The following is a 12,692-nucleotide window of genomic DNA, read 5'->3' as shown; positions in this document are numbered from 1 at the left end:
CAGGGCTTGTTCTTGTAGGCCTGTACCTCTTGCCATCCTTATCGTTCAAGTTATGTTTCAATAAAGCGTCCCGGGTTTTTATCCAACACACTGTGTCAGTCTCTTCATTCCGACTGGGGGGGCAAAAATGCTGGTCTCATTTGAGGCTAAGAAGTCAGAAACTTTTTTAGTTGTTCATAATACGTTTCAGGTAAATTTTTATCAGCTCATGAGCTCATTATTGGATGAGGATGGATGGCTATGGTGATGAGCGTGTACTTATTCTTTATAGCTGTTGGTTAGCATGGTGAACACTGGAAGAGGAACAATGGCACTGTTGAAGTATCTGTTATATTCCTGTTTACTTGGCTTATATAATATAAATGTGGGGGGGGGGACAGTAGTCGCTAGGGGAGATTTTCAGGTTATCAACCTTTGCTCAGGAATTTCATATGGCAGACAGAAGGAACAAAGCAGAGATCACATCAGGACACTGTGCAACATGACATTCTGAGATCATTAAGTTTTCATCTGGGCATTAAACATTAACCAATAAACCAGAAGGCAAATGGTGAAGAATGGAAGGAGAAATTGTTTTGCTTTTCATTAAAATAGAATTCCCTGACAAGACATTTTTTATTCTGAAATGTTTTAATTCAGCGGCCCTTGATAGCCAGACACCACGGTTATCAAATACCAAGTGCTAATGAGATCGTAAGCCCTAACTAGCTGGACTGAAATGCCAAAAAAAGAAAAAAAAGAATTAAAGGTTATTTAATCATCAAAGCAATAACACTTCTTTCCACTTAGGAAAAATTCATTCAAACCCTACCTAAATAAGTTGAAAACTTCTTGGAAACAAAGGCTGCAATCCTAGGGACACCAGGAGTAAGCCTGTGAATAAAATGGGACTTTCGAGCTGTTTAGGATGGTTCCCAAAGAATCTACAGTTCAGATAGTTGGATGAGGATAAAAAAAATTCTGAATGCTTTAAGATTCTCTATTACTTCCCAATTTCTACTGCTGTGGCCTCCAATGTGGTAACTGTGGTCACCCTAGCACCTGCAAATGTGTTTCCTGGTACCCACTTCTCCAAAGTATCTCTTCCTTAAAACCAAGAACTTAATGCTGACTTTTTCCCACTTCATTGGAGAAGAAGATACTTAAGAAGAGCTCATGAGGTAAGTGCTGTCTCCATTTTGCAATCTGTCAACATTTTGTGATTACACACAGCCCCTCATGGCAGCCATTTTGTTGTGATGGCAAATACCTGTTCTCAAAATTCTCCAAATGCTCAATGATTCCCCAAGTGCTCAGTGACCTAGCATGACCCTGATGATGTTCAAGGTCTGATCCTAGCTCCACTGCCATCACTCTAAATTGTGTATTACTATCACTTTAAAAAAATCCCACCTTTCTATCAAGGAGCTCAAGTTCTTCTCTTGTCTGTTTAACCCTTATGGCATGGATAAATAATACCTATGAGGACTATTTTTATTTATTTAGCAAATGTATAGGCTGTCTCTCCAAATACCTGCATGGTGAGAGAGACAGAATGGTGTTGTGGTTAAAAGTGGTGGACTTTTGATTCCCAGCTCCTCCACATGAAGTCTGCTGCGTGATCAGGGGTCAGTCAAGAGTTCTATCAGAACTCTCTCAGCCCCACCTACTTCACAAGGCACCTGTTGTAGGGAGAGGAAGGGAAGATAATTGTAAACTGTTTTGAGACTCCTTAGGGTAGAGAAAAGTAGGGTATAAAAAGCCAACTATTTTTTTCTTCTTCTAAAATGTCTCAAAACATGAACTCCATCATTAATAAAACCAACACAACACTACTGTTAGAACCAATGCAACAGAGCTAAAAACAGAGCAGAACAATATACATCGTAAACTAGTAATCATATAATTGTAATTCCAGAGAGGTAGCCTTGTTAGTCCATTGTAGCAAAATTAAACAGGAAGCCTGTAGCATTTTAAAGACCAACACATCTATTTATGAAGGAGGTTTTTAGACAGCCTCTCTAGAGTTCAGCTCAAGAAAGTTTACAAATAAAACCATAACCTCATACATAAAATCATAAATTATTCTAGCATAAGAATTTGCAAGTCAGAGCTTGCTTTACCTGATGAATTGAGTGTTCTTCCCAAGCAGATAAATTTATACTCTGAGTTAAAGCAACAGAAATGTGGTGGGGGCAGGGAGGAGAAGTTACAAGGAGAAGCTGGTGTTCCATTCAGAATGGGGGAGAACCTCTCCCAGTTGTTGACAGTTAGGCAGTGTAGGATTAATACACATACACAAAAATCTAACTATGGAAAATACAACATGAGACATGTTAAGTGGCTACAATGGTGGCCATACAAAAAACATACAAATAATTAATTGATGTCCCCATTGTTTCACACAGGGCTTTTTCTACAAAAAACAGGAACTCAAACTTATTTGCATATTAGGCTACACTCCCTGACATCAAGCCAGCCGGAACTGCATTCCTGTGCGTTCCTGCTAAAACAAAAAGCCCTGCTGAAGCCAATACAAATTCCCAGGCTACCCCTGTGCCGAACCCGGAAACTGCAGTTAGTGCAGAATGCCGCTGCCCGGCTGCTACTAGGGCTCCCAAGATGGGAGCACATTCGGTCGGGGCTTCGGGATCTGCAGTGGCTGCCAATAACATTCCAAGTCCGGTACAAGGTGTTGGTCATTACCTTTAAAGCCCTATGTGGCCTAGGACCTGCCTACTTTAGGGACCATCTCTCCCCACACGTTCCTCAGAGAGTACTACGATTGGGCTCACAAAATCTGCTAGTAATCCCTGGGCCAAAGGAGGCCCATCTGAAATCCACCAGGGATCGGGCCTTCTCGGTAACGGCGCCTTACTGGTGGAACCAGCTGCCGGAAGAGGTGAGGGCCCTGCGGGACCCAGGGCAGTTCCGCAGGGCCTGTAAGACAGTCCTCTTCCGGCTGGCCTACAACAACTAACTGACACTGAGAATTTCTGGATGGAATTAGAATGCATTTAACAGACCGCTGGTTTTTATGTTTTTTATGTTTTATGTTTTATTAATTTACTGTTTTAATCCTTATTATGTAAATGTTTTTAAGATAAACTTATGTAAGTTTGTGTGTTGTGAGCCGCCCTGAGCCGCTTCGGTGGGAAGGGTGGGATATAAGTCGAAATATAAATAAAAATAAATAAATAAATAATAAGAGCTGAGTGACTAAACAGGCCTGGCATACCTCATGCCAAGTCACACAAGGTCTTGTGTATGTGACTCTATGTTTGACATGGGGTGTTAGTTCCTGGCTGGCTCATTGGACCCTTGAGGGCTGAGCTTCGGGACATGGGAACAATGGGAAGCAGGATCCAAATCTCTGCTTCGCTGGACCAATCACTAGCCCCCTGCTGGTTCAAATGACCCAATGATGTTCAAGTGTGGGAACTTTAGAGTGTATATAGTTGGCCCTGTTGGCCCAATGCAGCAGTCTTAATTTAACCATTACCATGCTGTAACCTGAATAAAGAGATTTGATCAACCACAACCTAGCCTCTTCATGTATTGAACCCACTATTCAACACAAGTATTTCCAGTACAAAAAGAGGGGGAAAGATGGACTGCACCAACAAAAAAACCTCTGCTTGACTCCTTTATATGTAATGAATATGAAGCTTCATGGAGCAAAGAGGAAGACATTCACACCTGTAATATTTCATGAGTATAACATTTAAAGATCTTCTTGGAAGAGATTAGAGTTCCCAGTCCCCTGTTGGAGGCAGGGGAATCCCCTGCTTTGGCAGTCTATTGCTCGCTGGCAGGCGGAAATCCTGTCCCCTCCAATTGATGTTTTTGAGTGACTTCCAGTAAACTTGGAATTGCTGTCCCTGGCATGATAATGTCACCCACAAGTGATGTCATCACATCAGGGACATCCGAGTGACTCTCTAGTTTTTGTACAAGAACTCTATGATTTGTGAGCAAATTTATCACAGAGTTTTGCCCAAAAACCAGAGCATTGTCCCAATGTCCCCAATATGTGATATCCCCACACTGGGGATGGCACTTCCAGTTATCTCAAGACTAGATTACTATCATATACTCTACATGGGGCTAACCTTGAAGACTATTCAGAAACTTCAGCTGCTGCAAAATGCAGGAAATGCCTGTTGGTTGGAACAATAAAATGCATTTTGCAAACATGGCTACCTTTTGTTTCCAAGCACAATTCAAATAGTTGATTCTTACCTTTAAAGCTCTTCACTGTATAGACCCCAGCAACAATTACAGTCTTCTAATCAAAGTCTCCTTTGGGTAACATTGTTCAGGAAAACTTGGGCTTTGAACTGGAAGTGACATTGCACATCATACTACAGAATTGTGTGGGATTGCAAGAATGTTGCAGTGACACCATGACATAACTTCCTATCACTCCAGTGGAAGTAACATTGTGACATCATATGATGCCTGAAGTTGCCAACCCTAATTCCATGAACACCATGAACTTGGAATATTTATTTTATTTTATTTACTTTCGATTTATATCTCGCCCATTCCAGATGGATTCAGGGCGGCTAACAAACCTAATAAAACCAACATCTCAATTTCAGGTGTAAAATGATAAGACATAAATAATTTACAATTTAATGCATTGGTGCTATACAGAATCTTGAAGCATAGGAGGCTCAGATTGTATTAGACCTTCCATTTATCTGTTGGTGGTCCTTCTGGTGGAATTGCCCAGCAGCATAAAAGTGGCAGCCTTTTCCCCAAGTTGCTATAGGCATGTTTAAAAAGTTTGGTTTTACAAGCCGTGTGGAATTGGGACAGCATTCCACAGCATTGGTGCTGCCACTGAGAAGGCCCTGGCCTGTATGAAGCCCAGTCTGGCCTCCCTTGGTCTGGGGATGGACAACAGCTTTTGAGTTCCCAAACACAGTGCTCTCTGGGGAACATATGGGGTCCCTTAGATAAACATGCAGTCCCTTAGATAGACAGGTCCTCGGCCATATAGGGCTTTAAAGGATATGGAGGAGAGGAGTTGCTGGGGGAGAGTAGCAAGTGAAGGAAGGGTTAAATATCACTTCCTTACTAGATGTTTTTCTGCTGCAAATTGCTTCCTCCCAACAATGAAGAAGCAATTGTCAGTGATACGTTCCACACCACTGCAATATCATGTAATTGAGCCTTTATTCTCATATCTGAGAAGTAACCTCTGAGATGATGTAAGGTTAGCTACACACAAAGGTCTTAGCATTTGCATAATTGTTGCATTGATGTTTTAAAATTCATGGAGAAGTGCTTATAATAAAATAATATTCATAGCTGAGCATATTCTTCCATGGTTTGCTTGATTAGATTTTTCAGTTTCTTGCACAATGTCACCTATTGCAAATGCACAGGTAAAAAAAAAGTATGTTGGTACTACTGAAAATAAATTACCTTTAGAATTTAACTAGGTCCACTGAAAACACAATTATTTTTGCTTGGTAGCCACTAAGAAACAGAACTATCTTTGTATAAACAGATACTGATATGGAAAGACAGAACTAAGTAGTTCTGCTTCCCCATATCAGTATCTGTTTATACAAAGATAGGTTTTAGTGGTTAATGTGCTATAGGATGCTTTATTGTTTTTAAAATGGCTACTCATCTGGGTCTGATGCCTGACCAAAAATCTCCATTAAAAAAAAACTGGATTAATTAGCAATGTGACCAGACCACCCTAAACCTGTCATCTGACCACAGCCATGGAGATCTTGGCAAAGGGCTTTCAAGTCACATGAGAAGCAGAGGTGGTTTGCCATTGCCTGCTTCTGCAAAGTGTTCCTTGGTCTTCCATCCAAATTACCAACCTGCTTAGCTTCCAAGATCTTACAAGATTGGGCTATACCATGCCACCTCCCCTCCCATCTGACATGTTAGAAAATATAAATCCTTATTGAACAAAAAGTTTCCTGTATCCTACCAAAAATGTTTTGACAGCCTCATTAGCTTATGCCTAATACAAAATGTCTTAGAAAATTACCGAGAACTTAAACAATCTATTCTTAATTGCCGGCTTCATAAATAAATAAAACAAAGTAATATTAGAGTGGCTTGTGGAAGACAATTGTTCATTCTGGAACCACCACATACATACTATGACTCTCATCTAGACTTGGGTTAGATGTTCCCACCTAGAGCCAGTCTCCATAAAACATTTCAATGACATTTTAACCAAGGCAGTAATATACTTTTGTGAATCAGACTTTGACCTGGGGAAGGCTATGTTTTTAATGTGTTACGAAATAAGCCTACATTGCTTTGTTTTTGAGAGCCGTGTAACATTTGCTTCTGTTTGCTTACACCTTGTTTCCTGGGTCCAAATTATCACTTCATGCCAACTGGGTTTGTTGCTATCAAATATGTGACAGAGACCATAGTTTAGGACACATGAATACATGGAACTGCCTCATGAAAATCACTGGTCTATCAAGGTCACTATTATACACTCTGATCGGCAGCAACCGTCTGGAGTCTCAGACAAAGGTCTTCATATCATCTTCTACTTTATCCCTTTAACTGGAAATACCAGGTCAGGGACAGCCCTTCCATGTGCAAAGAGAAGCTCTGCCATTAAACCATAGCCCTGCCCCTCCTGCCACAAAGAGATGAGTTATTGATGTTGGTATTCTGGTATTAATTTTGGCATTTGGGGTTAAGTTGCCCTACAGATGGAAGAGAATTCACTGCTGTGGGTGATAATTTAAGCCAGGGGTGTTGAACTCATTTGTTATGAGGACCGGATCTGGCATAAATGAGACCTTGTTGGGCCGAGCCATGTCAGGTTGGGCCGAGCCATGTCAGGTCAGGCCTTGTGTGTACCTATTTAAGATTAGGTAGCAGAGATATAAATTTTACAAAGAACACAGACAAACACAAATATGTATTTTAAAAAACTTAAAACATCAGCACTCATTGGTCTTAAAGATGCTTTCTTTGTATTTCTCCCATGGGATTCAGGGAACTGGGCAAAGGAAGCTCTGGCTCTTTCTTTCCTTCCCCAGGGAACTGGGGGGAGCCTCAGCCAATAGAAGGAAGATAAGCTTGGTTCAGTAGCTCTACTGTGCAATTGAGAGAGCCTGGCAAAGCCAGCTATTCCTCTCCGCTTCCTCCCCAATGGAGAAAACAGAGGTTTTGCTCTGTAGCTCCTGTACAATTGAGCAAGCCTTGCAAAGCAAGCTGTTATGCAGAAGGAAGCACGATATAGGGAGAAGGAAGCATATGACAGCCAGTTGCTCGGGGGCCTGATAGGTGCCCTCTGGGGGCCTGATTTGGCCCCGGAACTGCATGTTTGACACCCCTTATTTAAGCTATTTTGATGTATGTAGATAACAAGCCTTAAATCTAGATCCTGAAGCAGCATGTGATCCTTCGGAGAAAGAACTGCAAGAGCAATGGAGAGATGCCATGTATATTGGTTAAGAATATCACCTAGGGAGTTTCCAGTTCCAGTATCTTTATTACATTTATCTGTAATACTCACCTACCTGATAAAGTAATTGTTCACACACCATTGCCCAAATAAAGACACAGAACATCATAGTTTGGGTTTAACTAATGTATTGACTATTAACTACTTTAAGGATGAGTTGTGCTAAGAGGACTTAGCACCCTGGCTCAAAGCAAAGCTTTGTTTACAAAGGGGGCCAAGCTTCATCTTCCTCACTCAGAGGGTGTCCCCTCTCACCAAGCCTCATTTTGGGAAGGAGCTCACAGGAGCAGAGCTCTGGAACGTCTACATTTTGTCATGCTCTTTCTTTTTTATCTCGTGCCTCCAATACTTGCTTTTGGGCTCCATTGTTCAAACCCCTTGTGAGAATTTTGCTGAATTCTAACATTTGACAAACCTAATATTTTCCCCCCACAAAAAATGAAAAAACAACCAAAACATATAAAGCAGACAGATGGAAATCTTCATCATGCCACTGTAGCCACATAGGAGAAAGTAATTTAAAAAGTATGATGGGAATAAGGCTTTATTATGACAATTATAATTCAAGAAGCATTTAAGGGAGATGCTGAGCTGATATAATTTAGTACACCTTCTATTGATGTCAGGGGCATATTCAAATGAGTTATGCAAATGAGTTGAGCTAATGAGCTCCAACACCTATCTTTCTACTAAATGACTCCTGCCTCTCACACTCATCTCCACCACTGGCAAAAGTGATGAACTGTTTGGGAATGACCTTCCATCATATCTGATGGCTCAAGGTGTTCACCAATTTGCCTTACCTATCATGAGCAACTCACCATATCCCTGCTAAACTAGTTACTGGCCAAACCATTCATAAAATGAGGTCTATTTATCCCAAGCTATCCCTAAGCAACATGGAAAAAATTAAAAAGGGCCCTCTGGCATGGGTCTTCTAACCCATCATAGAAGACACCCCCCCCCCCCAAAAAAGAAAAAAATGCTGCTCAGACCCAAGTCAGCTGCCTAATCCCACTGGGAGGGAAGATCAGCTGGGTATGGCAAATGCCTGAGTGGGAAGGGCAAAAAACAACTCATGTGACTTCATAACTTATCCCTTCATATAGGTTATGCAATTACGTGCCCAAGCTACTAACAAACTAAGGTCTCATGCTTTATTTGAATTAGAAGGGGCTGATACAACAGCATCCAGTGACCTTAGCTAATGCTGCAAGGATTTTGGAGATAATGTAGGGCTGTATAAATGCTAAGTGCATCAGATGTGTGTAAAAAGCGCTGTCAAATTGCAACCAATTTATGACAACCATGTAGAGTTTTCTATGAGACTAATAGAGGTGGTTTGCCATTGCTTTCCTCTACATAGCAACTCTGGACTTCCTTGATGTTCTCCCATCCAAATATTAACCAGGGTTGACCCTGCTTAGCTTCCAAGATCTGACAAGAACAGACTAGCCTGGGCCATCTAGGTCAGGGTGCATCAGACATACAGTGTTGGGGCTCAAGTCTGCCTGTGATAGAAGCCCGTCCTCTGATTCTAGAAGCCTATGGATTGGCTATAGTAGCAGAAGAGGCGATTCTGCACACGGTCAGAGACACTCTCTTCTACATCTGAGATTGCGCTCTCTCTCTCTCTCTCTCTCTCTCTCTCTCTCTCATGCATTAAAACAGGTTCCAGGATTTGAGAGGCATTGTGCTTTTCTCATACTCCATAGTTAGGGATTGGCTGTTGGAAAATATCCTTTGACTTATCAAGTGTCAGTCTAAACAAGTCTCATAACATTAGCTGGAAAAATAGTCTTTTTGTGATATTAGGTCCCATAGAGTATTAGTATCTTAAGGTCTGATGGAGGATTTGAAAACAAAGAGTATATCATAAGTATATATTACAAGGCTATAATTATAATTGCAGCAGGAGATTTCACTGACACAATGACAGAAGCATGAATCTCAAGTAGCTATTATTTAAAGTATTTTTTATTTTCTAAATGCCACTGAAACTGATTTTTTTTCGCAATGTCATTGAGGTGGATTTTTCATCTATATTAACATAACTAGAACAGAATGACCTAAATTAAAACTTCAGTGAAGTTTCAGTTAACTTTGAAGTCCTTAATGTTGTCAGCTGGAGCACAGATTGGGGCTGTAACGGGAAGCAATACGTCTTCTCTGGTTCTGTCTCCAGTCCCACTCCTTGATGGATGAACAGAGTGGATTTCATTCTTTCAGACAAGAATGGTGCAATTCGTGTCAGTACAATAACGGGAAGGGGAGTAGGAACCATTTCTCTCTGGTAGACTGCATGCTTTTTATGCAGAGCATCTCAGATACAATCCCTGGTAATTTCAGCTAGATCTCATTAATGTATGGATCCACAGCTTTCATTCACTACACTGCTCTGGTGAACTGTGTGAGTATCCATTGTAAAACATTTTCATACCCCTCAAAATGTGCCTCTATTTTTGGCAAATATAGAAGTGGCCACTCAAAGAGTTTTCACATGTTTAAAGCTTTTAAATTCCAATTGCTTATACATACATACTTTTACTTGGGAACTGTCCAAAACAACATCAGCTGTTGGACTTCATCATTACAAGCAATAATATCTCTATGTAATGCTAAAAGAGGAAAAGATTTAGGGCTCTTAATACGGCTCTGAGTTTCTAAGCCTATACATTAATCATGAAGTGGTACAAATTGATGAGAGGACTATACCATGTTAGTAGTGAACATTTGAACTGTCTCAGATCTCCTATTCATTAAACACTTTTGGTCCTCATAGAAGCCCTTTGGGAACCCCAGCATAATGGGATAGTGCAGATTTTACAATGTAAATTATAAGTAAAAATGATTTGTCTGCTGGAGAGAGATGGGGGGAGGTAGGGGAACCTGTTTAAGATTCTGAGAAAATCTTCATTGTTTCAAGTTCTGAGCTGCCTTCTAGTCACATAGTGCATACCTGTCACTCAATCAAAGTAGTTTTATAACCTACCCATTTGAAAGCAATAATTTCCTAAATTCTGTGAAAAGATCAGTCTTTTTTCCCCTGTAAAATTTAGAAAATCACCACCTTTTAAAGTTCTTCCCCATTCATTCAAATGCTTCTAATTATATTACTAGAGAACCAAACTGAATGAAACTATAAAAGGAGACCAGAAAGAGCTCTCAGATGTTTGTCTGTCTCATTATAATGTGGTACTGAAGAAAGAAAGAACACCCCATTCACTTCATTGGCTATCAGTCTTTATGTCCATAGATGGTATTCAGTGTTCAGAACTGTGTTTTATGAGAAGGCCTCAAAAAGATATCACAGCCTTGTGAAGTAACAAAGCTGTTTAAAGTTATGCTTTTAAAGACATGGGACACAATCCACCAGGACTTTTTTCATATTTGTGGAGAATTTCTGAAGCATTCCTAGTTGCCTTCAAAGTCTGATAGGACTAGGGTTGCCAAGTCCAATTGAAGAAATAGCTGGGGACTTTGGGGGTGGAGCCAGGAGACTTTGGGGGTGGAGCCAATATCAAGGCTGTGACAAGCACCGCAGCCGCAGGTTCCTGCGCCGCAGCCGCACTAGCAGCTGTCCCTCCCTCCTCCTCCTGCTTGTCCTCCCCGCCCCTCCGCGGCCACCTGAGGCTGGAGGCCTGGGTGAAGCAGGGCGGTGGCGCGGGCATGGAGACAAGGGCCGGGGGCTCGGGGCCTCCTCCTCGGCCTCCGGCACTGCCACGCTGGTGCTGGCGGGGCTGTGCTGCACCCCTTCAAGAGCTCCCTCACCGCCCTGGGCCGCGCCTGGCTCCGCTGCGCCCGATTTCCTCACCGCGCTCCTGCTGCCCCTCTGCTGCGCCAACGCCGCCAGCAAGGCCCTCGGCTGACAGCTCCTCCTCCGCCTCCTCCTGCTGCTGGGCGCCGGCGGGCCTGCCGCATATGGCTTCACTGGGCGGGGAGGGGGCGGCAGCGGCTCGCCCTTTCCCCCCTCCCCCCGCTTCCATTTTTTGGGGAAGAGGGTGGAAACCCTGGGGTCCCCCGCCAGGGCAGGAGGATTGGGACCCCTAGATAGGACCACTATGACCAGTTCTTTCCTGATCAGGCTACATTTCTTGGTTGTGTCCCATTAAATTCTATATTTATCATCTTGGTAAAAATTCCCAGGTGGCTGGTTTAGTTAGTTTATTACTATTACAGTAATTGACCAGAATATTTTAGTAATTTAAAACAACCCCAAAAATACCTTCTAAAAGTCCCACCAAGAATCTGCACATTAACATTTGATAACTTAAAGATTATGACTGTAAGGAAGAATAAATAATTACTATTTAAAAGTCACTTTAACATTTGTTGAAAGATTACCGTTTGGCCTGTTTGCCTCACTTTTTGCATTCCTTACAAACCTGTCTTGTTGTTTGGTGGTTCCTATCCAACAGAAGATAATCTAATTTAATACTCCCAGGCGGCCATTTTAGCTGCTTTGGCACCAATAGACACTCTGGGCGTTTTCGCACTCACCTGCAGCTGGCGCGACCCCCCTCTTCACCGCGCAGGATCTGTGCGGATTTCGCACTAAATGCCGCAGAGCAGCCTTTTGCGCCGGAAACTCCCGGCGCAAAAGCCGCTCAAACGTAAACCGCCAAAAAGCAGTTTCCGTTTGTGCGGCTTTTGCGACGGGAGTTTCCGGCTCTTCCGGCTGCTCCGCGGCATTTAGTGCGAAATCCACGCAGATCCTGCGCGGTGAAGAGGGGGGTCGCGCCAGCTGAACGTGAGTGCGAAAACGCCCTCTGTGTGCATGTGCATGTGTGTTTCTTTAAGTAAGGACCTGCCTTTCCTACCAGCTATGGTAGCTCAAAACAGTTTACAAATAAAGCAGTATACATGGGCACAACAACTTTTTTTTTTTTAAGTGTAAACACAGGAATTTTGCTTACCTCAAATGGATCACCACTTGAGAAAGACAGGCTACGGCAGATCTAATAGACATGAGGTTTAGCCTTGAACTTTATAAAGGCAAGTGAGGACAGGCAACACAACTTCTTATACTTGCCCTGTTTCCAGTTATAAAAGCCTAAATGATATCCTGCAAAGTTCTTCCAGTGTTGATAGAGCAGTCAGAAGCAGTGAGAGGTGCCATGGGTGACTGGCCTCTATCTGTGCCACTTCCCTGCCATGATGATATTTTGCACAATATAACAAGCCCATAAACAGTCTTCTCCTATCAGCCTAACTCATGGGAAAGTAGATATGATATTCATTT

Source organism: Heteronotia binoei, chromosome 10, assembly GCF_032191835.1.
Source record: "Heteronotia binoei isolate CCM8104 ecotype False Entrance Well chromosome 10, APGP_CSIRO_Hbin_v1, whole genome shotgun sequence".
Lineage (NCBI taxonomy): Eukaryota > Metazoa > Chordata > Lepidosauria > Squamata > Gekkonidae > Heteronotia > Heteronotia binoei.
This window is presented reverse-complemented; position numbering follows the sequence as displayed.